Source organism: Prionailurus bengalensis, chromosome C1 (assembly GCF_016509475.1).
Source record: "Prionailurus bengalensis isolate Pbe53 chromosome C1, Fcat_Pben_1.1_paternal_pri, whole genome shotgun sequence".
Taxonomy (NCBI): domain Eukaryota; kingdom Metazoa; phylum Chordata; class Mammalia; order Carnivora; family Felidae; genus Prionailurus; species Prionailurus bengalensis.
In genome coordinates, this window is record NC_057345.1 from 214,477,073 (window position 1) to 214,502,901 (window position 25,829).

The 25,829-nt window shown below is 43.8% G+C and overlaps 1 protein-coding gene across 3 annotated transcripts in view; it reads left to right on the forward strand.

Annotated features, from left to right (window-relative positions):
• ARMC9 (armadillo repeat containing 9) overlaps window positions 1–25,829 on the forward strand; it is a 151,459-nt gene that overhangs the window by 78,345 nt on the left and 47,285 nt on the right. The window lies entirely within an intron of this gene.

Below are 25,829 nucleotides of genomic sequence, written 5' to 3' on the forward strand. Positions count from 1 at the left end.
AGGCCTACAAAACCCATACACGTTACTCTCTCCACTTCTTCTCGGTACTAATTCCTGGTTTGCATTCCTTCTATTTTGTGGGGAGCAAGTACTCCTGAAGTGAATGCTGGAGGAGAGGTTTCCCCTTGGACTTGTGGTCTCTCGGGTTGAAAGGTCTGTAAAGTCAGGGTTTTGTCCACTGATGGCACCAGCTGGGGGAGATCTTCCAGCGAGTTCATTTAAGAGCCTTCCGGCGAAGAAGGCTGCGCTGAGGTCGCCCAGTGATTGTCCTTCCCATAGGCCGCCTCCCGCCTGCCGTTTTCTTCCTGAGCTGTAGGTGGCGCTAGAGGGTGAAGACCGCTCGGCCTTGTCCGACAAGCGCAGTTCTGGACCTCGGCTGGGGATCCTGGCCCCTTCCTTTGCAAAGGTGGATCCAGAGAGGGGAGGAGACCAGCCTAAGGTCACACAAAGTCGATGGCAGTAAAATCTGGTTTAGAACAGGGATTGGCAGGCTTTTTCTGTAAAGAGGAAAGTAAATATTTTAGGCTTTGGAGGCAATGTGGTCTCTGTTTCAACTACTCAAATCTGCCGTTGTGAGGCAAAGTAGCTATCAGCAATACATAAAAGGATGAATGCGGCTCTGTTCCCATAAAATTGTATTTATGGACACTAAAATTTGGATTTCATTTGATTTTTGTGGGTCACTAAACTTTTTTTTTTTTTTTTCAAATATTTAAAGATGTAAAATCATTCTCAGCTTGCTGGCCTTTCAAAAGCAGGCATCTTGTCCTGTAGGCTATTGTTGACCAGCCACAGGAGAGAGCCCAGCTCCCTGACCCAGTCTTCTCAGGACTGTGATAAGAGACCATCTTTGTTCCCTGTCCCATCAGTATTGTTTTAAATTATATTTTGAGTTAATATCTTAAGTAATTAATTCCATTGAGTTTTTGTCATTATATCCAGAAGTTCTCCTCAGGAACTATTTGTCCTCTCCCTGAGTTATCTCTTTGGAATTTTTTTGTTTGCTTTGAATTTTTTGTTTTGTTTTGTTGCTCTCAACCCCTTTGTCTTTGAATTGCAAGGGAAAATTCATTTGGCTCAACTGTTCTGTTAATGATGGGAATTCAACTTTGGAAAATATCCCTATGGAAGCAATTATAGTCTACTAAAAATTAAGGAATATACAGATCTTTTATTTTATTTTTTTAAGATTTTATTTTTAAGTAATCTCTATACCCAATGTGGAGCTCATCCACAACCCGAGATCAAGAGTCACATGCTCCACCGACTGAGCCAGCCAGGCGCCCCTATAGAGATCTTTTAATTTTCTGGACTTTTGGCTACCCTGATTTTTATTTTAAGAGGGTAGGGTTTGAAAATATTTGTTGTGATAACTAGAATTTTCAGAAGACTCCTAGAAGGTGTTTAGTTGGGAAATTGTAAGGAAAGGATCTGGCCTTTGGGGCCGGAACATGGCTCTGCGATGCACTCCAGTCAACAGATCCTGGACTTTGCCTCTCTCTTCACCCCTACAGCACACCGCAGAGTGTTAGCAAGGGCGACCCGGGGAGGGCCCCAGCTATCTGTGTTTTACTCAGCTGGTAAACCGAGAGCGGGTGTTACTTTTTAAATTCGAAAGAAAAAGGAAAGTGAAAGGTGCTTAGACTCAAGGAAAATTTCCACAGAGCATTTGAGCACGTGACACTGTCATTGGAACATGGCTACTACCTCCCAAGGTGACAGCTTTGAAGGAGACAGCACAAGTGTTTTCAGGACCTTTGAGTCAAATGTCATCTTGCTTAGCATTGTAAAAAAAAATTTTTAATTTCCTATTGAAACCCAAAACACAGATAATGGAGCCAGTGTTTTCACGGAGCTACTCAATGCTTCTAAAGATAACATGGCTCTATCGGGGTGGGGCTGGAAGCCAAGGGGAATTAGGCTCCGTTTACCTTACATCCAGTTAAAATCTGTGCACTTGCAACTGTGGCCACTGGTCCTGCTGCCCAGGAAGCTCAAGAGACCCCCCAGGTGCACAATCTGATCTAATTTCTAAGAATGTAATGACTTGTCCTGGTGTGCTGAAAGTTGTGTCTGATATACACACATTTATATGCCAAAATAAAGAGATGGAAAGGTAGCGTTAGGGATGTTTTTTTCTGACTTACAGGCTGTCTAGTGTATAACGTCAAATAGGAGAAGGAAATCACAAAGCGATGTGAACACTAGGATTCAATTTCAGAAAGAAAACAAACATAAATACACAGCCTGATGAATGATGTATGTACTTCTGTGTACGCGCAGCAGAAAGGCGTGGCAAGTTACGCCCTCTTTGTTGACACAGGAAACTACCTGGAGACCAGGAGGAGGAAATGGGGGGAGGCAGCGAGGTCCTGGTCAGCGGGGAGGGCCGCAGGGTCACCGGTGTAGTGAGAAGTGAGAGAGAGGGTGCGCCAGATTCAGTGGGCGGAGGGCGGAGGGTGGAGGGCGGGTGCTGAGCACCTTGAAGACTAATGGGGCAAAAAGTCAAACCGAGTTGGGGAGCAGGTGGGCAGTAAGAGAATGGAGCCGGTAAGATATGCGGCTCTTCCCACGAATCTGGCTGGGAGCGAGAGAGCAAGTGCGAGAGCCCGCAAGCAGGGCGGTTGTGTTCGGTTCTAATTTGGGAGACACCGAAGCTTATTAAAATGCTGCTGGGAAGCATCCGGCTGAGAGGGAGAGGTGGAGCATTCAGGGCAGGAGGAGAGAGGAAGGATGGCCTCGGAAGGACAGGTGTTTTCATCATTTTCTAAATTGCTTCTGATGCTCTCTTGGCCCACAAGCCCCCAGACCCATTTAAACCTCCAGAGAAATAAAACCTTCATTAGATGGGCTTGGCCAGCACACACACAGGAACAGGCAGGCAACGGCTACAGTTTGTAAGGGCGCGAACGCATCTCACCAGGTGGTTCAAAGAAATGTGTCATCTAATACAATTTAGTCTTGTTTCTAACATTTATTCATTTTTGAGAGACAGAGCGTGAGCAGAGGAGGGGCAGAGAGAGAGAGAGGGAGACACAGAATCCAAAGCAGGTTCCAGGCTCTGAGCTGTCAGTGCAGAGCCCGACGCGGGGCTCGAACTCACGGACCGCGAGATCATGCCCTGAGCCGAAGTCGGACGCTTAACCGACCGAGCCACCCAGTTGCCCCTAGTACAATTTAGTTTTATGTTAAACATTTGTCTTATGTTCCCAGAAAGCTGATGGCAAATCACAGGGCTCGGGAACCCTGATTCCAGTGTTCCCACCACAAATGGCTCATTTCCTGATTACAGTGTAAGGTGAGGTGTCTAGCTCATAAGTGGAGAAGAAAAGCCTTCTTGTGCTATTTGAGAAGACTGATTTTAAGACAAATATTCTCCCCTCTTAACAAAACAGGCTTAAGTGCCAGGTGAGGTCAGCATGGACGTCGACTCGCTGGTTGCCGTGGAAGTGACAGTCCTATGCTCAGCAATCTCCTTCTCTAGAGATTTCTCGAGGCTAAGAGTCATTTATTTATTCAACAAATATTTGAGCGCCTTGACATAACATCATTCTAGGAAATAATGAGGAAGGGATACAAAACAAATCTGAAAGAGTATCTGGGCTTAAAATACCTCCAAGTAAGATTTGGATAAGTGAGAGAATAATGATGCTGATCATCGCCACTCACGGCTGTGGCATCACCAGGTGCCGGGCGCTGTGTAGGCACCGTGCGTGCATTCGCTCATCTCCTCGCAACGACCCTGCGGCGGGTGCCATCGTTGTGCCCGTTCCACAGGTGAGAAAACAGAAAATACGGCACTTACCGAGTTCACATAACCGCAGTGACGGAGCTTGGAATCAAACCCAGGGGGTCTGACTCGCAAGTCCAAGCCGTTAGCCACTACACGATTTTGTCTCTTGTGAGACGTGTGAACACGTGTAGACAAAAAGTAATAGAAAATAAATATATAATTATAGGTTCACGAATGTGATAGAAACAAGAAGTGCTGTAGAAATTCCAAAGGCTGCAAAAGTACTGGAACATGGCCGTCCCGACAGGACTTTTCCCTAGCCTAGGTTGACAGATAAGAGGAATGGATTGAGGACAAGAAAAATGTGGTCAGGAAAGCAGGAGAGGCATCTTCCACGGGAGACAGCGTAAGCTCATCCCTTGCTGCCCCTGTGACCCACATCAGTATGGGTTTGTGCTTTCACATTGTTCTTGTGAGATACACACATACGGTATTATACATAGACATGCACATATCCATGTATGTTTTCATCAGTACTGGTTTTACAAAATGAGATGGCATAGATTATAGATCCAAGCACACACATACGCTGTGTTGTCTTTGCTCTTGTTTTTTTTTTGTTTTTTTTTTTTTTAATTTTTTTTTCAATGTTTATTTATTTATTTATTTATTTTTATTTTTTTGGGGGGGACAGAGAGAGACAGAGCATGAACGGGGGAGGGGCAGAGAGAGAGGGAGACACAGAATCGGAAACAGGCTCCAGGCTCTGAGCCATCAGCCCAGAGCCTGACGTGGGGCTCGAACTCATGGACCGCGAGATCGTGACCTGGCTGAAGTCGGACGCTTAACCGACTGCGCCACCCAGGCGCCCCATGCTCTTGTTAATATTTCCTGGCAGTCCCTCTAGGTCAGCCAGCAGGGCAAATTGATTCTGTTTAGTGCCATAGATGTACAGTTTTCCGGATCTTTGCTTTGTCAAACAATGCCGCCGTAAATATATGCTTTGTAAATATATGCTTATTTACTGGTACTTTTACTTACGTGGGCTTTTGTTGCTGGGTTGAAGTGTATGTGTGTTTTTAATTGTGATAGACTTCTCCAGATTGTTTTTCAAAAAGGCGGTGGCAATTCGGATTTCACTGGCAGAGCAGGAGAGGAGACTTCCCTCCATCTCCACCAGCGTTAGGTGCAATCATTATTTTTGCCAATCTCATATTGATAAAGTGCTATCTTGTTATCTTAATTTGCATCCCCATTGTATAGTGTGAGCGTCTTTTATGTTTATTTTATTGGATATTTGGGTTTGCCGTGCTGTAATTTCCTATTCGTGTCCTTTTCTCATTTTTAACATTGTTTGTCTTTCCGTGTCACTCCCTTTGGATTCTCAGTATGTTACAGATATTGCCCCTTTTTCACCTTCAATGCACAACATTCGAAGATACATCTTTTATTCATTGACTTATTTTTATAAATTTGCCACAACTCTTTTAAAATTTTTAAGAAGATACATATATTGACTTTTCTTTTACAGCTTCTGTGTTTCTGTCCCAGTTAAGGTCCCCTGAACCATAAATTTTACATTAGTCTCCTAGATTTTCTCTTCAGACTTTATTTTTTTCATTTAAATTTTAATTATTAAATATATATTTTTTAAGAGTGAGCAAGAGAGCATGTGCACCCATGGGGGAGGGGCAGAGAGAAGGGGAGAGAGAATATCCCAAGAAATCTCCACACAGAGCATAAGGCTCAATCTCACAAACCACAAGATCATGACCTGAGCTGAAATCAAGAGTCGGGTAGGCGCTTAACTGACTGAGCCACTCAGGTGCCCTTGTTTAGCTTTTTAAGTAAACTAACTCGACCTCCAACGTGGGGCTCGAGCTCTTGACCCTGAGATCAAGAATGGCATGTTCCTCTGACTGAGCCAGCCAGGTGCCCCAATTCTTACATATACATAGAAAAATACATATCATATTTATGTAAGGTTTGAAGTAACTTCTCAGATTTTTGGTTTCAGGACATTTTTTCACTCCTAAAAATTATTGAAGATTCCAAAGAGCTTTTGTTTATGTGTATTTTGCCTATCAATATTTGCTAAATTAGGAAGAATTTAAAACTGATAGAATGTGCTTATTACCTTTTATTTTTATTCTTTTTAAGTTTATTTCTTTTGAGAAAGAGAGAATGGGGGAGGGAGAGAGGGAGAGAGGGAGAGAGGGAGAGAGGGGGAGAGAGAGAGAGAGAGAGAGAGAGAGAGAGAGAGAGAGAAAATGAATCCCAAGCAGGTTCTGTGCCATGAGCACAGAGCCAGAAGCAGGGCTGACCTGAGCCAAAATCAAGACTCAGATGCTTAACCAACTGAACCACCCAGGTGCCCCAAGCGTCCAACTCTTGATTTTGGCTCAGGTCATGACCCCAAGGTTGTGGCATTGAGGCCTGCATTGGGTTCCACGCTGAGTGTGGAGCCTGCTTAAGATTCTCTCCCTCTCTCTCTCTCTCTCTCTCTCTCTCTCTCTCCCCCCCAACCCCCCACTCATGTTCTCTCCTTAAATAAACAAAACAAAACATTAAAAGCAAAACAAAAAAAGGTTAGTTGCAACATAAATTCAAACACCATACCAACAAATCTTTTTTATTCTGTTAAAATCTGCTAGTCTCTTTTGCATTCTGTTAATCTTACTTTCTGATTGTTCATTGCTAGTGTATAGAAATACAATTGTTTTTAGTGTATTGATCTTGTATCCTGAAACCTTACTGAACTCGTTTATTAGCTGTAAGAGTTTTTGTTTCTTTGTTTTGTTTTGTGATGGGTTCCTTATGATTTTCTGTACACAATGCCATATCCTCTGTAAATATAGATAATTTTTCCTCTCTAGTTTAGATGTCTTTTATATTCTTTTCTTGCCTAAATTGCCCTGGCTACAACTTCCAGTACAACATTGAATAGAAGTGGCTAGCTGGACATGTTTGTCATTTTCCTGATCTTAGGGGGAAAGATTTCTGTCTTTTACTGTCCGTTGTGATGTTGGCTGTGGGTTCCTTATAAAGGCTCATTATCAGGTTGAACTTCCCTTCTTTTCAGCGGTTGTTAAGTATTGGAGTTTGCTGAATGCTTTTCCCACATTAATGAAGATGATCATGTGAAATTTTTTCCCTTCATTCTGTTCATAGTGTATTACATTGATTGATGTATGTTAAACCACCCAATAACCACCCAATAACATATAAAAGGGATTTGTAATCCCTTTTATATGTTACTGGATTTGGTTTGCTGGTATTTTGTTGAGGATTTTTGTATGTATATTTATAATAGATATCACAGTGTAGTTTGACTTCTCTTATGATGTCTTTTTCTAGTTTTTCAAAAATTTTCACTTCAAGTCTGGTTGACATACAAGATTATATTAGTTTCAGGTGTATAACATAGTGATCAACAATTATATACACCTCTTTTTCTAGTTTTGTACCAGGGTGAGCTGGAATATGTTCCCCCTTCTGTTTTTGGGAGAGTTTGTGAAGAGTTGATGTTGTTAATTCTTCTGTAAATGTTTGTGGGCCTTCGCCAGTGCAGCCTTCTGGACCTGCGTTTTTCTTTGCAGGAAGTTTTTATTTTTTATTTTTTAATTTCTGGTTTGATCTCTTTACTTGTTATAGGTCTATCTGTTCAGAGTTTTGATTTCTTCTCGAGCCAGTTTCTATAATTTGTGTCTTTCTGAGAATTTGTCCATTCTATCCAAGACATCTAATTTGTTGATTTGTGTGCAGTTTTTTGTAGTATTGCCTTGTGATCTTTCCTTCTATAAGGTCAGTAGTGTCCCAGCTTTCATTCCTGATTTTAGTAACTTGAGTCTTATCTCTTTTTCTTGGACAGTGCTATGGACTGAATTGTGCCCTCTCACATTCATATGTTGAAGCCCTGACCCCTGTGTGCGTGTATTTGGAGACAGGGCCTCTAAGGAAGTAATTAAGATTAAAGGAAGTCATAGGGGTGGGGCCCTAATCTGGTGGGATTAGTACCCTTAAGAAAAGAGACACTACAAGATACTCTCACCACCATGGGGGAGGGCACAGAGAAGGTGGCTCTCTGCATCCAGAGAGCTCTCATCAGGAAGTGAAACAGCCCACACGTCTTGGCCTTGGACTTCCCAGCCTCCAGAACTGTGAGAAATACATTTCTGTTGGTTAAGCCCCCCGGTCTGTGGTATTTTACTGTAGCAGCCCGAGCTGACTAAGACAGTCAATCTAGCTAAAGATTCATCAATTCTGTAGATCTTTCCAAAAACCAACTTTTCATTTTATTGATTTTCTCTATTGTTTTTCTGTTCTCTATTTCACTTGTCTCTACTCTAATCTTTATTATTCCCTTCCTTCTGCTTTTCTTTTTCTGTTTCTTGAAGGTGTAAACTTAGGTTACTGATTTGAAAGCCTTCTTTTTTCTAATGTAGGCATTAAATGCATACATTAAATATATATCACTATAGTTTGCAAGGATATGGTGGATTTGCCCTGTTGGTGGAAAATAGTATGGAGTTCCCTCAAAAAATGAAAAATAGAACTACCCTACAATCCAGCAATCACAGTACTGGGTATTTACCCAAAGAATACAAAAACACTCATTCAGAGGAATACATATACCCCTGTTTATGTTTATTGCAGCATTATTTACTATAGCCAAACGATGGAAGCAGCCCAAATGTCCATCAATGGATTAATGGATAAAGAAGATGTGGAACACACACACACACACACACACACACACACACACACACAGGAATATTATTCAGCCATAAAAAGAGTGAAATCTTGGGGTGTCTGGGTGGCCCCGTTGGTTAAGCATCTGACTCTTGGTTTTGGCTCAGGTCCTGATCTCACGGTTTGTGGGTTCGAGCCCCATGTTGGGTTCCATGCTGATAGTGCGGAGCCTGCTTGAGATTCTCTCTTTGCCCCTCCCCCTCTCACTTTCTCTGTCTCTCAAAAATAAATAAACTTAAAAAAACTTATAAAAAAAAGTGATATCTTGCCATTTGCAATGACATGGATGAAGCTCGAGAGTATTATGCTAAGCGAAATAAGTCAGAGAATTCAAGAAACAAACAAGCAAAGGGGGAAAGAAGAGAGAGAGGCAAACCAAGAAACAGACTTGGGTCGCCTGGCTGGCTCAGTTGGAAGAGCATGTGACTCTTGATCTTAGGGTTGTGAGTTTAAGCCCCATGTTGGGTGTAGAGATTACTTACAAGTAAAATCTTTTTAAAAAAATAAAGTAAAATCTTAAAAAACTAAAAAAAAAAAAACCAGACTCAGGTATAGAGAACAAACTAACGGTACTAGAAGGGAAGATGGGGGATGGGTGAAATAGCTGATGGGAATTTAGGAGGGCACTTGTGATGAGCACCAGGTGATGTATGGAAGTGTTGAATCACTATATTGTACACCTGAAGCTAATATTACACTGTATGTTCACTAACTAGAATTTAAATTAAAACCGAGAGAGAGAGAGAGACATCTGACAGAGGTACATACCCAGCTCACCTAGCATGGGATGTCTGTCACACCCTCAACCAATGTAAAGTGTATATGTATACACATTTATGTGTGTGTGTGTGTGTGTGTGTATATGTATATATATGTATGTGTATATATGTATATATGTGTGTATATATGTATATATGTATATATATAAGTGTACATATGTATGTACATATATATGTATATATATGTGTGTGTATATATATGTGTGTGTGTGTATATATATATATATATATATTCCCACTATAAATTTCCCTCAGAGTACTGATTTTGCTATATCCCATAAGTTTTGGAAAGTTCTGTTTCCATTTCCACTTACCCCGAAATATTTTCTACTTTTCCTTGTGATTTCTTCTTTGGCCCATTGGCCATTTGTGAGTGTGTTTTCAAGAGCCCTGGAGACAAGGCTGTTGACACTGAACAGGCTCTCAGATCAAATAAAGATAAGCCCTGGGAGGTGTTCCCAAGGACTTGCCTGACAGGTCAATTAATGATGGTTCTCTTGGAACGGGGCTTTGGGGAAGCTCAAAGCCCACCTGCTCCTTTCCAGTGACCGCTTGGTTGCTGGTTTTCACTTTGATTGCAGGGCTGGGGGTTTTCAAGGAGCTGGGGAGAGAGAGGAATGCCACAACATTTGCTATTCTTACTGACAATTAGCCCTTTTTTTTTTTTTCTTGAATAAGCACTCCTCAGATGGTCATAAGCCATTGGTTAATTTCCAGAGTTCTGAAAATTTTGGTTTGGACAGTTTTTGCCAGTGTTTTCCTTGCTTTTGTGGAGGAGTGGATTTTTGGAAGTTCTTACATCACAATTCCTGCTGGCATCCTGCCTAGTTTATACCCATGCATGATTTTGTATTTTCATGCATTGATCATTTGGGAAATAACGCTTTCTCATTTTTGCAGTTTTTCCAAATGTGGCCATACTTCATTACAAAACATCCAGAAACTGCATTAGTTAATATTGCCTCTGATCTCATCAGAAAAGTCTTTAGAGGGGCGCCTGGGTGGCTCAGTCGGTTAAGTGTCTGACTTCGGCTCAGGTCATGATCTCACGGTTTGTGAGTTTGAGCCCCGCGTCGGGCTCTGTGCTGATAGCTCAGAGCATGGATCCTGCTTCAGATTCTGTGTCTCCCTTTCTCTCTGCCCCTCCCGTGCTTGTGCTCTGTCTCTCTCTGAAAAATAAATAAATGTAAAAAACAAAAAATTAAAGAAAAGAAAGGTCCTTAGGTATTGGGAAGCTATTAAGCTTGCAGTGGCAGGAGCAAGTGTTTTCAAATGTTTGTTTTCTCTGGAGAGTTCAAATTTCATCATTGATAATAGATCCTACCCATTGTTTTCCTTGATGTGAGGGGCTCACCTCATTAATCTCTGAGAAAATGTCTGCCCGACACCTAACTCTGAAACAACATAGTTTGTCTATCATTCTTTCAAGTAAAAACGGTGTTCCTTAAAAAACAAAACAAAAAACAAAACAAAAAAAAAACACAAAAAACTGCCTAGTTAGGCTCACAGCTCAGATAATCTCACAAATGTTTTTCAAGATAACCATCACGTACATCCCATTTTGTTACACAGAATGTTAGAAAGACGGTCCACTGGAGTCGAGACTTTGTCAAATTCCTGCTGCTTCATCAAGGACATTCTTCAGTGAAACTCTAACAGCTTTCTGTCACTGATCTATAATTTTTCTGTCTGTCCACGTGCTCATCCATCTATCTGTCCGTCTATCCATCTGTCTATTAACCTGTGGTGGCAGTGGCGACGGCTACTCGAGTTTGGTGGCCCCTCCTGATGAAGGCACCGGTGGTTTTACCCTCTGTTGCGTCTGTTCCATCAGCGCAAATGTCAGCACGGTTGTCCAGGGATAAACCATGCAAGTCAATACATTAAATATTTCTTCTGGCAACACTTGTGTTTGTTGTCAAGCAACAAAAAAGATCTGTATGCAAAAGTCTTGGGTGGCTAGTTACTGTTGATACTGGATGAGTATAAGCGAAATAGCAAGTCCAGGCATACTTCTGCAGCTGAGATATAAATTAACACAGCGTTCATGTTTGCAGCTTAATCTTTGATTCGACGAGCTACTGTTTCATTGGAAAGTAGCATAATGTAATTTCTTTTGTTAACTGCCCATTCAGCAGTGTAAGCTCTACAAGGCTATTGGGTATGTTTCTTCAACAAAGACAATAATTACCCTTCATTGTTCTTCAGTGGTTTTGTTGTTTCTTTTTGAAAATAATTGGGGGTGGGGGGTGGTTTTAGATGCAAAGAAAAAAACAATACAGAGTGCCCATATACCCATCACACAGCTTCGGTGGCTTTTTAATTTCTAGTTTGAAAAAAAATGAAAACAAATTTTCAATTATTGACTTTTAAAGAAGTCATCACATCTATGTTTAAAATATTCAAATCCATTTTCTTTAAACTCTCAATGATTTGTCTCAAAATGATACCTCAATTATACTTATCTGTCATTATAATATTATCCAAATATGTTTTGTTACATAAGACACAATAAGGCATCTGTTGACATCTACAAAATTGAGGGAAAGATAGCTTCCGTGTAATTCCGTTTTTTATTTGAAGTCTGTCCAGCTTCTTTGGAATACATCCTTCCCTTCCATGAGTCAGAGAACTTCCTGATAAGTATTTTTCTCGGCATCTTTTCATATAAATGGTGCAGCTGTGGGTTGAGAAAGTGGGGCCTCCGGTCTCCCTTTTTAAGCCAATGATCCATCCTTAAATATAAGAAAATAGGGCCGCCTGGGTGGCGCAGTCGGTTAAGCGTCCGACTTCAGCCAGGTCACGATCTCGCGGTCCGGGAGTTCGAGCCCCGCGTCGGGCTCTGGGCTGATGGCTCAGAGCCTGGAGCCTGTTTCCGATTCTGTGTCTCCCTCTCTCTCTGCCCCTCCCCCGTTCATGCTCTGTCTCTCTCTGTCCCAAAAATAAATAAACGTTGAAAAAAAATTTTTTTTTAAATAAAAATAAATATAAGAAAATATAAGAAAAAATACTGTATAAGTAAGTTTTCTTTTATTTTAGAATAAATGATTCTTAAATTTTAAAATAACAGTTTTAGTGAAAATCTTACAAATTAAAAAATTTCTTGAAAAAATTATAAAAATACTATTCCAAAAGAAAACAATAGGTCTACTTATAGTCTGTTTCCACATAAGAGCAAGGAAATATTTGATTTTGAAATAATGACATATTGAATGATAATGAAGTTATATCAGTTATAGTAGATGTGACCAAGATAGCTAGTGAAGACACAAGGGAAGAACTGAGCACATGTTTATATCCCGAACCTCAGAAGCTTGTAGAAAGTACAAGAATACTCAAACATACATTCTGTTAGCTATCAGAGTGATATCATCACATGTCATGTAGCTCTAGAAAACTTCAGTGTATCATAAGAGAATAAAAGTAAAAAAGGCAAGTATTATTACTATTAAAATAATTATATATTATTTTATATTTTATAAATTATAGTATAGAAGTGTATTGTAGCTGTGAACATAGTTTAGACTTCATGGACCCCCCGAGATCTTAAGGTCTCCAGAGTTTCCCCAGACCACACTTTGAGAACCACTGGTTTACCGTTTTGTTTTGTACAATCTTTATGAGTTTGAGTATTACAATTTAATGAAAAGGGGCGTCTGAGTGGCTCAGTCAGTTAAGAGTCCGACTTTGGCTCAGGTCATGATTTCACGGTTCATGGGTTCGAGTCCCATGTCAGGCTCTGTGCTGACAGCTTGGAGCCTGGAGCCTTCCAATTCTGTGTCTCCCTCTCTCTGCCCCTCCCCTGCTGACACTCTGTCTGTCTGTCTGTCTCTCTCAAAAATAAATAAACATTAAAAAAAAAAAATTACAGTTTACACTGACTTTGTAAAGTGGATAATAGGGTTTCTTCATCTTTTCCTAAGGACTGGAATTAGTTTTGTTTTGCTTTATTTTGCCCTCTCAGTTCTTCTGCCCCCACCCCATCCACCTGGCCCAGTGATACCTGCACGGTCTCTCCTGAGGAAATGAATCTGGTCAGGTACAAGTAGGAAGATGGCCGGTGGGTGGGTCTGCGGCTGACCTCCCCAGGTGGCTGCAATGAACTCAGACCCAGTGACCATTTCCTGTGGTTGACTGTGACACAGAAGGGCTAGATTTTTTTTTTTTTTTAATATTATTCCCTACAGCATCAGTGCAGAAAGCAGAAAACCGGGCCTTATTCCTTTAAAATACAAATTCGTGTCATTTTCAACATACAACTCAGCATGATACTTTCTTAGATGTATTTCACCAAAACAAGGCCCTGCGTAGAAAGGCGGCAGGTAGTAGAGCCGCATCGGTAGCTTTTATAACATCCCTGTGGGTTCTGGCATCGCTAAGGGATAACTAGCATCAAATCACTTTTTGCAGTTTCCGGGACATTGTCAGCCCTTGCTGAATGTTAGCTCTCATTACTATTGGCGTGACGATGATGATTGTCATGATCCTCAATATCCCCTCCGGCGTCAGCTCCAGGCCCACCGCGCCCGGCTATGGAGAACCACGTATGCTGGTGTTTCCGCACTTGGCATTCCGTCGCCGGCTCTGGTGGCAGCGTGGGTGCCACAGAGGAGCCCTCGATAAGAATGTGGCCTCAGGTGTTTTAAAATACAGTGTATTTATAGAAAATTTGAGGTTCAGTAAGGCTAAGAGATCAGAAGACAAGTGCCTTTGAAAAGATAGTTTGTTACAGTTCCCAAAAGTCAGGGGCATGCTGCATCCTGGGGGGGGTGGGGGGTGGGTGGGCGAGGGCGATGCCGGGAAGCCCCAGGGTCAGTCACGAGGCAGAGGGAGAGAAGGGACATGTAGCCAAGAGCTTCGATTGTGGTTTGTGCAGGAAGGAGTGAGGGAGGCAGGGTAAGCAGGTTCAGGATCCGCTAGTTTGAATAGTTTCAGTGGGCTCTGGCCTGAGGGGCTGCCCCTGGTTGTCTCGCACGTGGCCCTGGGGTCATTAGGGCAGGTGGATAATGGCCAAGAGTGTGAGAGCCTGATAACAGGAGGTAGTTGGGGTGCCGGCCCTGGATTGGTTGGCTTGCCCTTGAAAGGTGCGCTCCCGACTGAGTTTTCCACCGTCTCTGGGAACTGGCTTCTAGCCTCATCTCCCTCGAGAAGAAACGGACTCTCCCAAGTGTGAAGGAGCTCCAGGGACCTTACGTGGTCTCGAACCTTGCCTCCAAGTTAACCACTTCCTTCAGCCCACCATTGCTGCCACCCGCACTCCAGGGCCGGGATAATTACCGCCATCATCCTGCCCGGTTGTAAGATTCACACGGACCCCCTTGGTATTGACGAACGGATAAAGGCCAGAGCCTTTTGAAAGGAGCTTTTGTTTAAAAACCAGAGGAAGAAACTTAGCAAATGAGAGAGCTGCTAGAGCCGTTCGGGTCCAGAGCTGCGTCGCAGAGAGGTGGGCCTCAGGCCGAGGAACGGCATGAGCCCAGAGCACAGGCCCGACCCAGCCAGGGATGCTTCACTGTGGCCTGGGCATGGGCTGTGCAAAGCGGGAGGCGGGACACAGCTGCAGCAGTGCCGAAGCCAGACTGCAGAGAACGGAGAGCCACTGAACTGTTGTGTGCCCGGGAGGGGTGTGAACAGAGCTGGGTCCTGGGAAGATTACTCTGGCACGAGCGTTCACGTTAACTGGAGATCCATAACGCGTAGAATTACCTGACGGGCAGTATTTTCTGAGCAGTTACTACGTGTGGGACTGGGCCAAGAGCTCTACAAGCTGTTTTCCGTTGATTCTTCGTATGCCCGCTGTCAAGAAGGTTCTGTTACCAGCACTATGTACTGGACGAGAAAACTGAAGTTTAGAGAGATTCAGGAACGTGCTCGCAGTTACACGGGCAGTAACTAGCTGAAGCGAGGTTTGAACCCAAGCCCACGGACCGCCCCGCGCCCCACCTCCCCGCGGCTGTGCACTTTGAGCTTGGGCGGGGAGTGACGCTAAGCTGGCCGACGGCAGGGAGACGTTGCGCAGGGAGTCCCCGTGGACAGAACCCTCAGGAGTGCCGGCTACCGGGGTGTGCCATTAGGAACCGAAGGCTGGGGTGACCTTGGGAGGATGATGGTGCCTTGAACAAAAGTGGGGCCCACAGGCGGGAGGTGCATATCACGTGCAGGGTAAAGCTGGATTTTAGACGGGGAGGTCCAGGGGCGCCTGGGTGCCTCAGTCCGTTAAATGTCCAACTTGGTATCTGCTCAGGTTGTGATCTTGTGGTCATGAGATCGAGCCCCGTGTCAGGCCCTATGCCGAGCGTGGAGCCTGGTTGGGATTCTCTCTCTCTCTCTCTCTCTCTCTCTCTCTCTCTCTCTCTCTCCCCTGCCCCTCCCCTGCTTGTGCGCGTGCTCTCTCTCTCTCTCTCTCTCTAAAAATAAATAAACATTTTTTTAATAGATAAATGGGGAAGTGCCTACCATGATCTAGCTAGAACAGAAAGCAGAGGGGCGTAGAACCAGTCAGTTTCTACCCAGGCTTCCCTCATGACCTTGCATTCCACAGACAAAGACATACTGTGGAGTGCTTGGGCCATGACCTCCTTTTCTTCTGCCACCCTCGTATATAACCTGTAAGACGGCCGACCCACCTGAAGCTGTACATGTCCAAAGAGCCAACGGCAAGCTGCTCTCCACGAATCATCTCTGATGGGTCGCCCGCTGTGGTCAGCATGGTTGGCATGGTGCAGATAGGCTTGTGATGCCCTGTTACCTAATTAGCAAAGAAATGTCTGTCTGTGTCTCTATTACTTGCAGGACCTTTCCATTATTTAACCAAGTCAATAAAGAAACCAGTGTTTCCCAATTAAGGCTTTCGCTTTTTTCTGGTTCTAAATCCGTTTATTTCTATAACGGCCCCTGTGCTCCCAGACCTTGGCTGGGATGAACCACCCGTCAGGCTGACTCACGGCTGCTGCCCTCATTTCCACTCTGGTTTCTATGGAAATAGACATCAGAAGGCTCAAAACAAGGTGAGGGCTCTGAGACACCTCATGATTCTGAGGCTTTTGCAAACCCTATTTGTCCGACATCTGTTTCCATGGAAACAGATGTAGAAAAGGTCAACCAGTGCTCTACAATAAGCTTCTCTTTCTCTTATCTAGTTTTGTTTTTTTACAAATAATGAAACAGTGCATGTCTTTTTCGCATTATCACAGAGGTTTTTATTTTTATTTATCTTGAGAGAGATAGAGACATCAAGGTAGGGAGGGGCAGAGAGAGAGAGAGAGAGAGAGAGAGAGAGAGAGACAGAATAGCAAGCAGGCTCCGCACTATCAGCACAGAGCCTAATGCAGGGCTCAGTCTCACAGTTCATGAGATCATGACCTGAGTGGAAATCGAAGGCCCCTAGAAATAGTGCCTTAGGGATGCCTGGCTGGTTCAGTTGGTAGAACATGTGACTCTTGAACTCAGGGTTGTGAGTTCAAGCCCCACGTTGGGTGTGGAGCCTACTTTAAAAAAGACCAAAAAAAAAAAAAAAAAAAAAAACCAAACGCTTAGTGTCTTAGGTCTGGGAATATGACTGGAGAAAAATTGTTACATGACCTGCCATTGCTTCCAGCTTCAGAATTCAATTCAGGTGGTGACTGAGCCCCCCTCACGTGCATCACTGTGGCTTGGCTGTAAGGGCCCAGGGTCTATTTGACTCCAGTTTGAGCCCATTTGTATCTAAATTCTATCTACCACCTATGGTATATAAAGTACCGAACTTCGACTAACTAGAACTTAAATAAAAACTTGGAATCAAAAAAAGTAGTGAATACATCTGCTCTGTAAAACATAGAAACAGAAGCAGTTTTCTGTTCTGGTGAGCAAACTGAGCCAAGGCACCACACTCAATTTTGTAAAATGGCGAGAACCATGGAACTGATGGTCATGAAGCACTTGCTGGGCGTGGAGCAAGGACAGTCAAATCTCTAGCGGGAAAAGCTGAGCAAGCTTACTGGAAATAGAAAAAAGCGAAAAATAGTGAAAGTCATCATTGTTCTGTGGGAGCCACGCTACAGAGCATTAGTTATGCAATTCACTTAGCAGCTTTTTTTTTTTTTTAAAGACTTTATTTTTAGGTAATCTCTACACCCAGTGTGGGGCTCGAACTCACCTGAGATCAAGAGTCACAGGCTCCACTGACTGGCCAGCCAGGCACCCCAGTGTTCTACTTTGTGGCATTTATTTTGATGCTATCTTTCATGATTGATTCATCTTTTTTTTTTTTTTAAGTTTATTTATTTTGAGACAGAGAGCGCGAGAGAGACAAGCACACAAGCCAGGGAGGAGCAAAGAGGGAGAGAATCCCAAGCAGCCTCTGCACTGTCAGCACAGATCCCAGCGCAGGGCTGGAACTCACAAACCATGAGATCATGACCTGAGCTGAGACCGAGAGTCAGACCCTTAACCAACTGAGCCACCCAGGTGCCCTTTTTTTTTTTTTTCTTTTGATTCGTCTCTTTTTAGCTGCTGTTTATTCGCACTGCCTTTTATCTCCCGGTAATGAATTAACTGTAAGTGCCACCAGGGCAGGGACAGTGTTAGCTTAGCTTTGTTCTCCAGGGCACCCCCACCACCTAGCACGACACATGGCCCACACAGGTTGGTGGACAGGGATCCACCGGGGGAGTAAGTGCTCACAGCAGACAGTTGTGCACGAATGCTGGTGGTTTTCTCTCTGCAGGGAGGTCCTCCAGGGCAGGCAGAGGCTTCTGCTTCAGGCCTTGGAGAATTTTCACAAAGTGCATATGCCTTTTAGAACCACCCAGCTCATTAGAACCCACATCTTAGCAGCCCTCCCTTCCCTCTGCTTCTGACTCTGGTTTTGAAATATATCTCAATGGAATCACACAGTATGATATACTCTGAGTCTGGCCCATTTACTCAATGTTATGTTTGTGGGTGCAGAACTTAGGCTTTGCTGACTGATACAAAGCACCCCAAATCTTAGTGGCTTAAGAAAGCAACAGCCTTTCGCTCCCGATCCTGTGTCAGCTGGGCAGGTCCTGGGCTGCTTTCACTGGGCTCACTCCCCATGGCTGTTTCTGGCCGGAGGTCAGCTGGGCGGGAAGGTCCTCGGTGGTCTCACAGTCTGGCAGTCGGTACTGGCAGAAGGGCGTGTCCTCCGCATGGCCTCCCCTCCCATGAGCTCGCTGGGCACGTTCACAGCACAGTGTCGCCAACTTCCAAGAGGCTGAAGGCAAAGCCGCCAGGCCTCACGAGGCCTTGGAACTGTCTGGGCCTCACTTTGGCCACACCCTTCTGGTTAGAGTCACAGCCAGCCCCACCTGGGGGGGTTGGGGATGCACACCCACCTCCGCCACAGAGGGCTCGCAAGGCACTGTTGCAAAGGGGAGCTTGCTGGAGTTGGGGGGTGCTGTGTGCTCAACAGTCCACCTCGGTGAGAGTCACCTCAGAAGACACCAGTAGCCTCTGTATACTAAGCAAAATAACCTTCTGTAACGAAAGGAAAAAAGACACAATAAACCAAGGAGTTCTGTCCGATTGAAGTTAAGAGTTTTAGCCCCCTAAATTCACATGTATTACCATCTAAACCTTACCCAACATGGGAAAATCCAACGGCCCGTTGCAATCTGAATCTCCTACTCTGAGTTTTTAATTTCAGAAACTGAAGTTTTTCCTAACAACCAGAGAGCAGTGTTGCAAGGACTAAATGGGTACCTGTGTGTCTGAGCAGCGTGCTTGGCCCATATCGTCAGCGGTAGCCCTCTGTTTCCTTCTGCGTCGTCCAAGTTGATCACGCTCTGGGAACCGCACAGAAACAGACTTAGCGAGAATTCATCCGCTGAACACATGTTTGTCGAGTGCCTTTTGTGTGCCTGGGCCTATTCTAGATCCTTACTGATTTTTCTCTCCGTCCTAACAGAGAGAGAGGAATATAGAAATCTCGGATGATAATTCTAGATTTGCCTATGTGTCCTTCCAATTCCATCATTTTGTGTCATCTGTTTTAGAGTTCTTATGTTTTAGGCATATATGTTTGTGATTATTGTGTCATCCCACAGGGTTCACCCCTTTACCGTTGTGAAATATCTTCTTTGTCTCTCTGAATGTCCCTAGACTGTCTTGTCTGTCTGATGTTAATATAGCCACACCAGTTCTCTCCTGCTCACTGCTTGCATGGTGTCTAGCTTTTTCCATTCTTCGGCCTCCAGCTGTGTCTTTGAATTTAAAGCACTTCTCATAAGTCATAGGAATGAAAAGTACAGCATAGGGATATTGTCCATAATACTGTAATGCAGTTATCATGGCGGGCATTTCATAATGTGCATAATTGTTGAGTTACTGTGCTGCACACCTAAAACGAATTTAATATTAATACGTCAATTAAAAATCTTTAGGGGAGCCTAGAGCATGTGGCTCTTGATCTCAGGGTCGTGAGTTCAAGCCCCACATTGAGTGTAGGGATTACTTAAATATATGTTTAAAAAAAATGTTTAGGGGCGCCTGGGTGGCTCAGTCAGTTAAGCATCCAACTCTTGGTTTTGGCTCAGGTCATGAGCTCATGGTTTGTGGGTTTGAGTTCCACCTTGGGCTCCACACTGACAGTATAGAGCCTGCTTGGATTCTCTCTCTCTCTCCTCTCTGCCCCTCCCCCCCTCTCAGCATGGATGAATAAACTTAAAAAAAAAATTGTTTTAATGTTTATTTAAGAGCATGAGGGAGGGAGGGGCAGAGAGGGAGGGAGGCACAGAATCTGAAGCAGGCTCCAGGCTCTAAGCTTGTCAGCAAAGAGCCTGACGTGGGGCCCAAACTCACAAACTGTGAGATCGGGAAGGACCTGAGCCAAAGTCAGATGCTTAACCAGCCGAGCCACCCAGGTGCCCTTAAACTTTAAAAAACGTTTACTAAAAATGTTTTTCTTTAATAATAAAGTGCTTCCCTGTAGACAGGATGTAGCTGGATTCTGCTTCTTTATCCAGTCTGACAATCTGCTTTGGATTGGATTGTTTATTTAGTGCATCCATGAACACTTAAAACAGTTTTATTGAGGTATAATTTACGTACCATAAAATTCATCTTGGGGCGCCTGGGTGGCACAGTCAGTTGAGCTCAGTCAGTTGACTCTTGATTTTGTCAAGAGATCAGGTCATGATCTCACGTTTTCTGAGTTTGAGCCCCACATCAGGCTCTGCACTGACAGCACAGTGCCTGCTTAGGATTCTCTCTCTCCTTCTCTCTCTGCCCCTCCCCTGCTCATGCATGCACGTGCTCCCCCCACCCCCCGCCGTCTCTGTCTGTCTCTCTCAAAATAAATAAACTTTAAAAAATCCATCTCTTCTAAGTGTACAACTGAATGATTTTTAGTAAATTTACAGAGTTGTACTACTGTCCCCACAATTCAATTCTAGAATGTTTCCATCACCCCCAAAGGAATTCCTGTCCACCTTCCCCTTCCCCCCAAGCCCCAAGTAATTACTGATCTGCTTTCTGTCTGTGTAGATTTGCCTTTTCTTTTCCTTTCTTTTTTTTTTTGAGAGAGAGAGAGAGAGAGCGCAAACTGGGGAGGGGCAGAAGGAGAGAAGAAGAGAATCTTAAGCAGGCTTCATGCCCAGCATAGAGCCTGACATGGGGCTCAATCCCATGACCCTGGTATCATGACCTGACCCAAAGTCAAGAGTTGGACACTCAACCAACTGAGCCCCCAGACACCCCTAGATTTGCCTTTTCTGGACATTTCAATAGCAGGTCGTCTTTTGCATCTGGTGGCCTTCATGGAGAATGCTTTTGAGGTTTAACCCTGGTATAGAGCACAGCAGCACCTCACTCCTTTCTGTGGCTGACTAGAATTCCATCAGATGGAGACACCACCTTTGTCGTTTGTCCATTCACTGGTTGATAGACATTTGCATTGTCTCCACTTTTTTAGCTCTGGTAAGTAACGTCGCAACGGACATTCGTGTACCAGTCTTCGTGTGGGCTGATGTTTTCACTTCTCGTGGGTAACCACTCAGGAGTGGAATCCCTGGGTCATATGGCAAATTTATGTTCACCCTTTGAGGCAATGGACAGACCGGCTTTCCAAAGTGGCTGTACCCACTGTTACGTTCCCCCCACCCCCCGCCCCCCAGCGGTGTTCAGGGTTCCAGTCTCTCCGCATCCTGCCCGATAGCATTGTCTGTTCTTTTAGTCATGGCCATCCTAGTGGCTGTGAACTGATATTACAGTGTGTTTTTAATGTGTGTTTTCCTAACAACGAATGACGTTGAGCATCTTTGCATGTCCTTGCCAGCTACATTAGTTGGCTAGGGCTACTGTAACAAAGTACCACTAACTAGGTGATATGTATTGTCTCATAGTTCTGGAGCCTGGGAGTCCCGAGCTAAGGTGTCAGCAGGGCTGTGCTCCCTCAGGGCTCTAGGGGAGATTCTGTTCCGTGCCTTTGTCTCGGCTCCTGGTGCTTCTGGAAGTCCTGGGCGGTCCTCGGCTTCAAGCTGCGCACCTCCAATCACTGCTCCCCTTGTCGTGTGGCCTTCGTATCTACTGTGTCTCTTAGTATCTACTGTGTCTCTGCATCATCATATAGGATTAAGGGCCCACCCTACTCCAGTATGACGTCATCTTGACTAACTACATCTGCAGCCACCCTATTTCGAATTAAGATCACCTTCCGAGTGTCTTGAGAAGCCAGAACTGGTGTACTGAATGAAGGATCTACAGACTGGTCTTCTGAATGAGGGGACACGAGCCACGCACAGGCAGCTCCCTCAGCATCCGAGCTCCCACTTTGGGGAGGTGAGACCACAGGGTTGTTTTGCTTGAAGGCACAGTTTTAATACACCCACACCAAGGAAGTAGAGTGACAAGATTTATTCCTTACAGATCCCAGAAATTGAGGGTGTTGGACAGTGAGCCAGGGGAACACTCCCCTTCCCAGGTTGCAAGCAGACGGGATAGAGAGCAGGCTGGTCAGCACCTGCTACTTGCAAGGTGGTTGGAGCAGAGGTCACTAACTTTCCTCAGACTTCACTCTAAGTGTTTGAGTGGTAATTTTAAAAGGTGCCTGGGAGGGGTGCCTGGGTGGTTCAGTAGGTTAAGTGTCTGACTTAGGCTCAGGTCATGATCTCACAGCTCATGGACCCGAGCCCCGTGTCAGGCTCTGTGCTGACAGCTCAATCTGCTTCAGATTCTGTCTCCCTCTCTCTCTGCCCCTTCCCCACTCACGCACTTTCTCTCTCTCTCTCTCTCTCTCTCTCTCTCTCTCTCTCTCTCTCTCTCTCTCAAATATAAATAAACATTTAAAAAAAAATTTTAAAGTACCTAGTAAAAGCGAAGCAGGAATTTATGGCAAGAATCCTAAACTTGAGTCCTTAACTAAATGTCCAGACTCTGGGTGTGAGTAAGGTTATTATACTATAAGATGTTCAGGCAACAGCTCACTAAAACAAACGTTTTTCTCATCACACTGAGGTAGTGGCGGTTAGGACTTCCACATATCTTTTGGGGATACACAATTCAACCCATAATAGTAGACATTTGTATGTTATCATAAGTGAAGTATCTATTCAAATATTTTGCCCATTTTTAAAAACTGGGTCGTTTGTCTTATTATTGAGCTGTGAGAATTCTTTATATATTCTAGATACAAGTCCTTTTTCTGATACATGATTTACAAATATTTTCTCCCAACACGTGGCTTGTCTTTTCATTTTATTTTATTAAGTTTTTTATTTTAATTCCAGTATTGTTAACATACAGTGTTCTGTTAAGACTGGTGTCCTGTCTTTTCTTTTTATCTTAATAAAGTTGAATTTATCTTTTTTTTTTTTTTTTTTTTTTTTATGGTCTGTGCTTTTATGGTTGCATCTAGGGCCTCTGCCCCACCCAGAGTTTATCAACCTTGGTACTATTGACATAGGGAGAGGTAGCTTTGTTGTGGAGACCGTCCTGTGTTATATGAGACATTTCACAGCATCCCTGGCCTCTACCCCTTGGATGCCAGTATTTTCTGCCCCACTCCAGAGTTATGACAACCAAGAATGTTTCCAGACATTGCTAAATGTCCCCTGGGAGGGAACAAGATCACACCTAGGTGAAAACCATTGGCCTAAACCAACACTGCAAAGATTTTCTCCTGTGTTTCCCTCTAAGAGTTTTGTAACTTTAGCTCGTACATTTAGACCCAGGACCGTTCTTGGTTCATTGTTATGTTTGGTGTGAGGTAAAGATCTAAATTTCTCTTTTTGCCCATGAGTACTCAGTTGGCCCAGTACCATTTGTTGAAAAGACTATGCTTTGACCCATTGAATTACTTTGTCAAAATTATACCTCTGTAAAAAAAGAGTTGATTGGCATAAATGTAAGCATTTATTTCTGGACTCCTGTTTCTGTTGGCTTAATGTATAGGTCTGTCTCTGTTGCTGGTACCACGTGATTTTAGTTGCTGGGGCTTTATAGTAGGTTTTGAAATATCAGTCCTCCAACTTTGTTCATTTTCAAAAAAAACTTTTAAATAAATTTGTTTAGTGTTCATTCATATGTCATGTAATTATCTAATTGGGTTTAATCCTGCTCTCTGCAGTTTTCTATTTATGTCATCCTTTTATTCCTCTGTTCTCTCTTTACATGCATTGCCTTTTTTTTTAAATTTTTTTAAATGTTTTTATTTATTTTTGAGACAGAGAGAGACAGAGCATGAGCGGGGAAGGGCAGAGAGAGAGGGAGACACAGAATCTGAAGCAGGCTCCAGGCTCTGAGCCATCAGCACAGAGCCTGATGCGGGGCTTGAATTCACAGACTATGAGATCATGACCTGAGCCGAAGTCGGACGCTTAACCAACTGAGCCACCCAGGCGCCCCTGCATTGCCTTTTGTACTAAACAAATATTTGGGGGGCACCTGGGTGGCTCGGTTGAGCGTCTGACTTCGGCTCAGGTCATGATCTCATGGTTCGTGGGTTCCAGCCCCGCGTCAGACTCTGTGCTGACAGCTCGGAGCCTGGAGCCTGCTTCGGATTCCGGGTCTCCCCTCTCTCTGCCCCTCTCCTGGTCATGCTCTGTCTCTCTCACTCTCAAAAATAAATAAACATTAAAAAAAATTTTTTTAAACAGGTATTTCTTAGTATACCATTTTAATGACTCTCTTGGCTTTTCGGCTGTATTTGCCTTTTTCCTTTTAAGTTGGTTCTAGGAATTGCAGTGTGCATATGTTACTTACCACAGTTGACTTCTGGTCAATACTGATCTGTTTCTGGTAAAAGAGGAGAATTTCGCACTAGTATGGCTCCATTTCTGTTCCTCTTTTGTGCTCTGTTGCCATATATACTACATCTATATTTATTATTGACCCTGTGTTGTAACTCTTCGCTTTAAATAGTCATGCATCTTTGAAAGAAATACGGGGAAAGAATGTATCTGTGTCTCCACCCACATGTTTACCATTTCCAGAGCTCTTCATTTTCTCCTGTGTGAAGTTACCATCTCATGTTAATTCCCTTTCGCCGGAAGCACTGCCTTTAAGCGTTTCCGGTAATTCAGGCCTGTGGACGACAAATTCTCTGTTTTTTAATATCTGGAATTGTCTTTATGTCACCTTCATCTTTGAAGGCCCATTTCCCTGGATATAGATCTCTTGGCCAACAGGCTTTTCTCTGTCCCTTGGAATATGCCCGTGCTTTGTCTTCCGCCTTCCAGTGTCGCTGAGGAAAAGCCGGCTGTTTTTTCATCTTGTCGCTTTTCATCGTTTCCCTCCACCTGATGAGTTCTTTTTTCCCCCTGTTCCTTGAGATTTTGTTTTCAATTTTGGCTCCCAGCAATTTGATTGTGATGTGTCTAGGTGTGTTTTTCCTTGCACGTATCCTTGTTCGGGTCCACTGAGCTTCTTGGGTCCATAAACCATCGCCTTCCGCCAAATTTGGGGAGTGTTCGGCCATTATTTATTGAAGTGTTTTTTCTGCCCCTTTCTCTCCTCTCCTTCTAGAAATCCGATTACACATACAGTGGAATATGTGATATTATCTGACAGATCCCTGAGGCTTTCTTCATTTTTCTTCAGTGTCTTTTCTCTCTGTTCTTTGAGCCAGATAGTTCTATTGGTCCATCTTCCAGTTAAGGGATTTTTCTGCCATCTCCTATCTGATGCTGAGCCCATCCACTGCGTTTTTCATTTCAGTTACCGTATTTTCAGTTCTAGAATTCTATTTGGTCCGTTCCCCAGTCAAGATTTTCTGGGGTTTTTCACTCATTTTCAGTATATTTGCCTTTTTACTCTTGGGCATGTTTTTCTTTAATTCTTCAAACGTTTTCATGATAGCTGCTTTAGAGTCCTTGTCCGCAAAGTCCAACATCTGAGCCTACTCAAAGTTAGTTCTGTTGGCTACTTTATTTGTCCTGAGAACTGGCCACACTTTCCTCTCTCTTCACCATGTCTAGTAATGACCTTGGCTGAAAACGAGACATTCTAGATAATATGTGCTGGTGATTGCAGATTATGTTTTGTTCTCCTGAGTATTGTTGTCTTGCTTGTTTTAGTAAACAGTTAACCTGCCTGGTCTCTGGCTGTGCAATCTCTCTGCCCGGTGG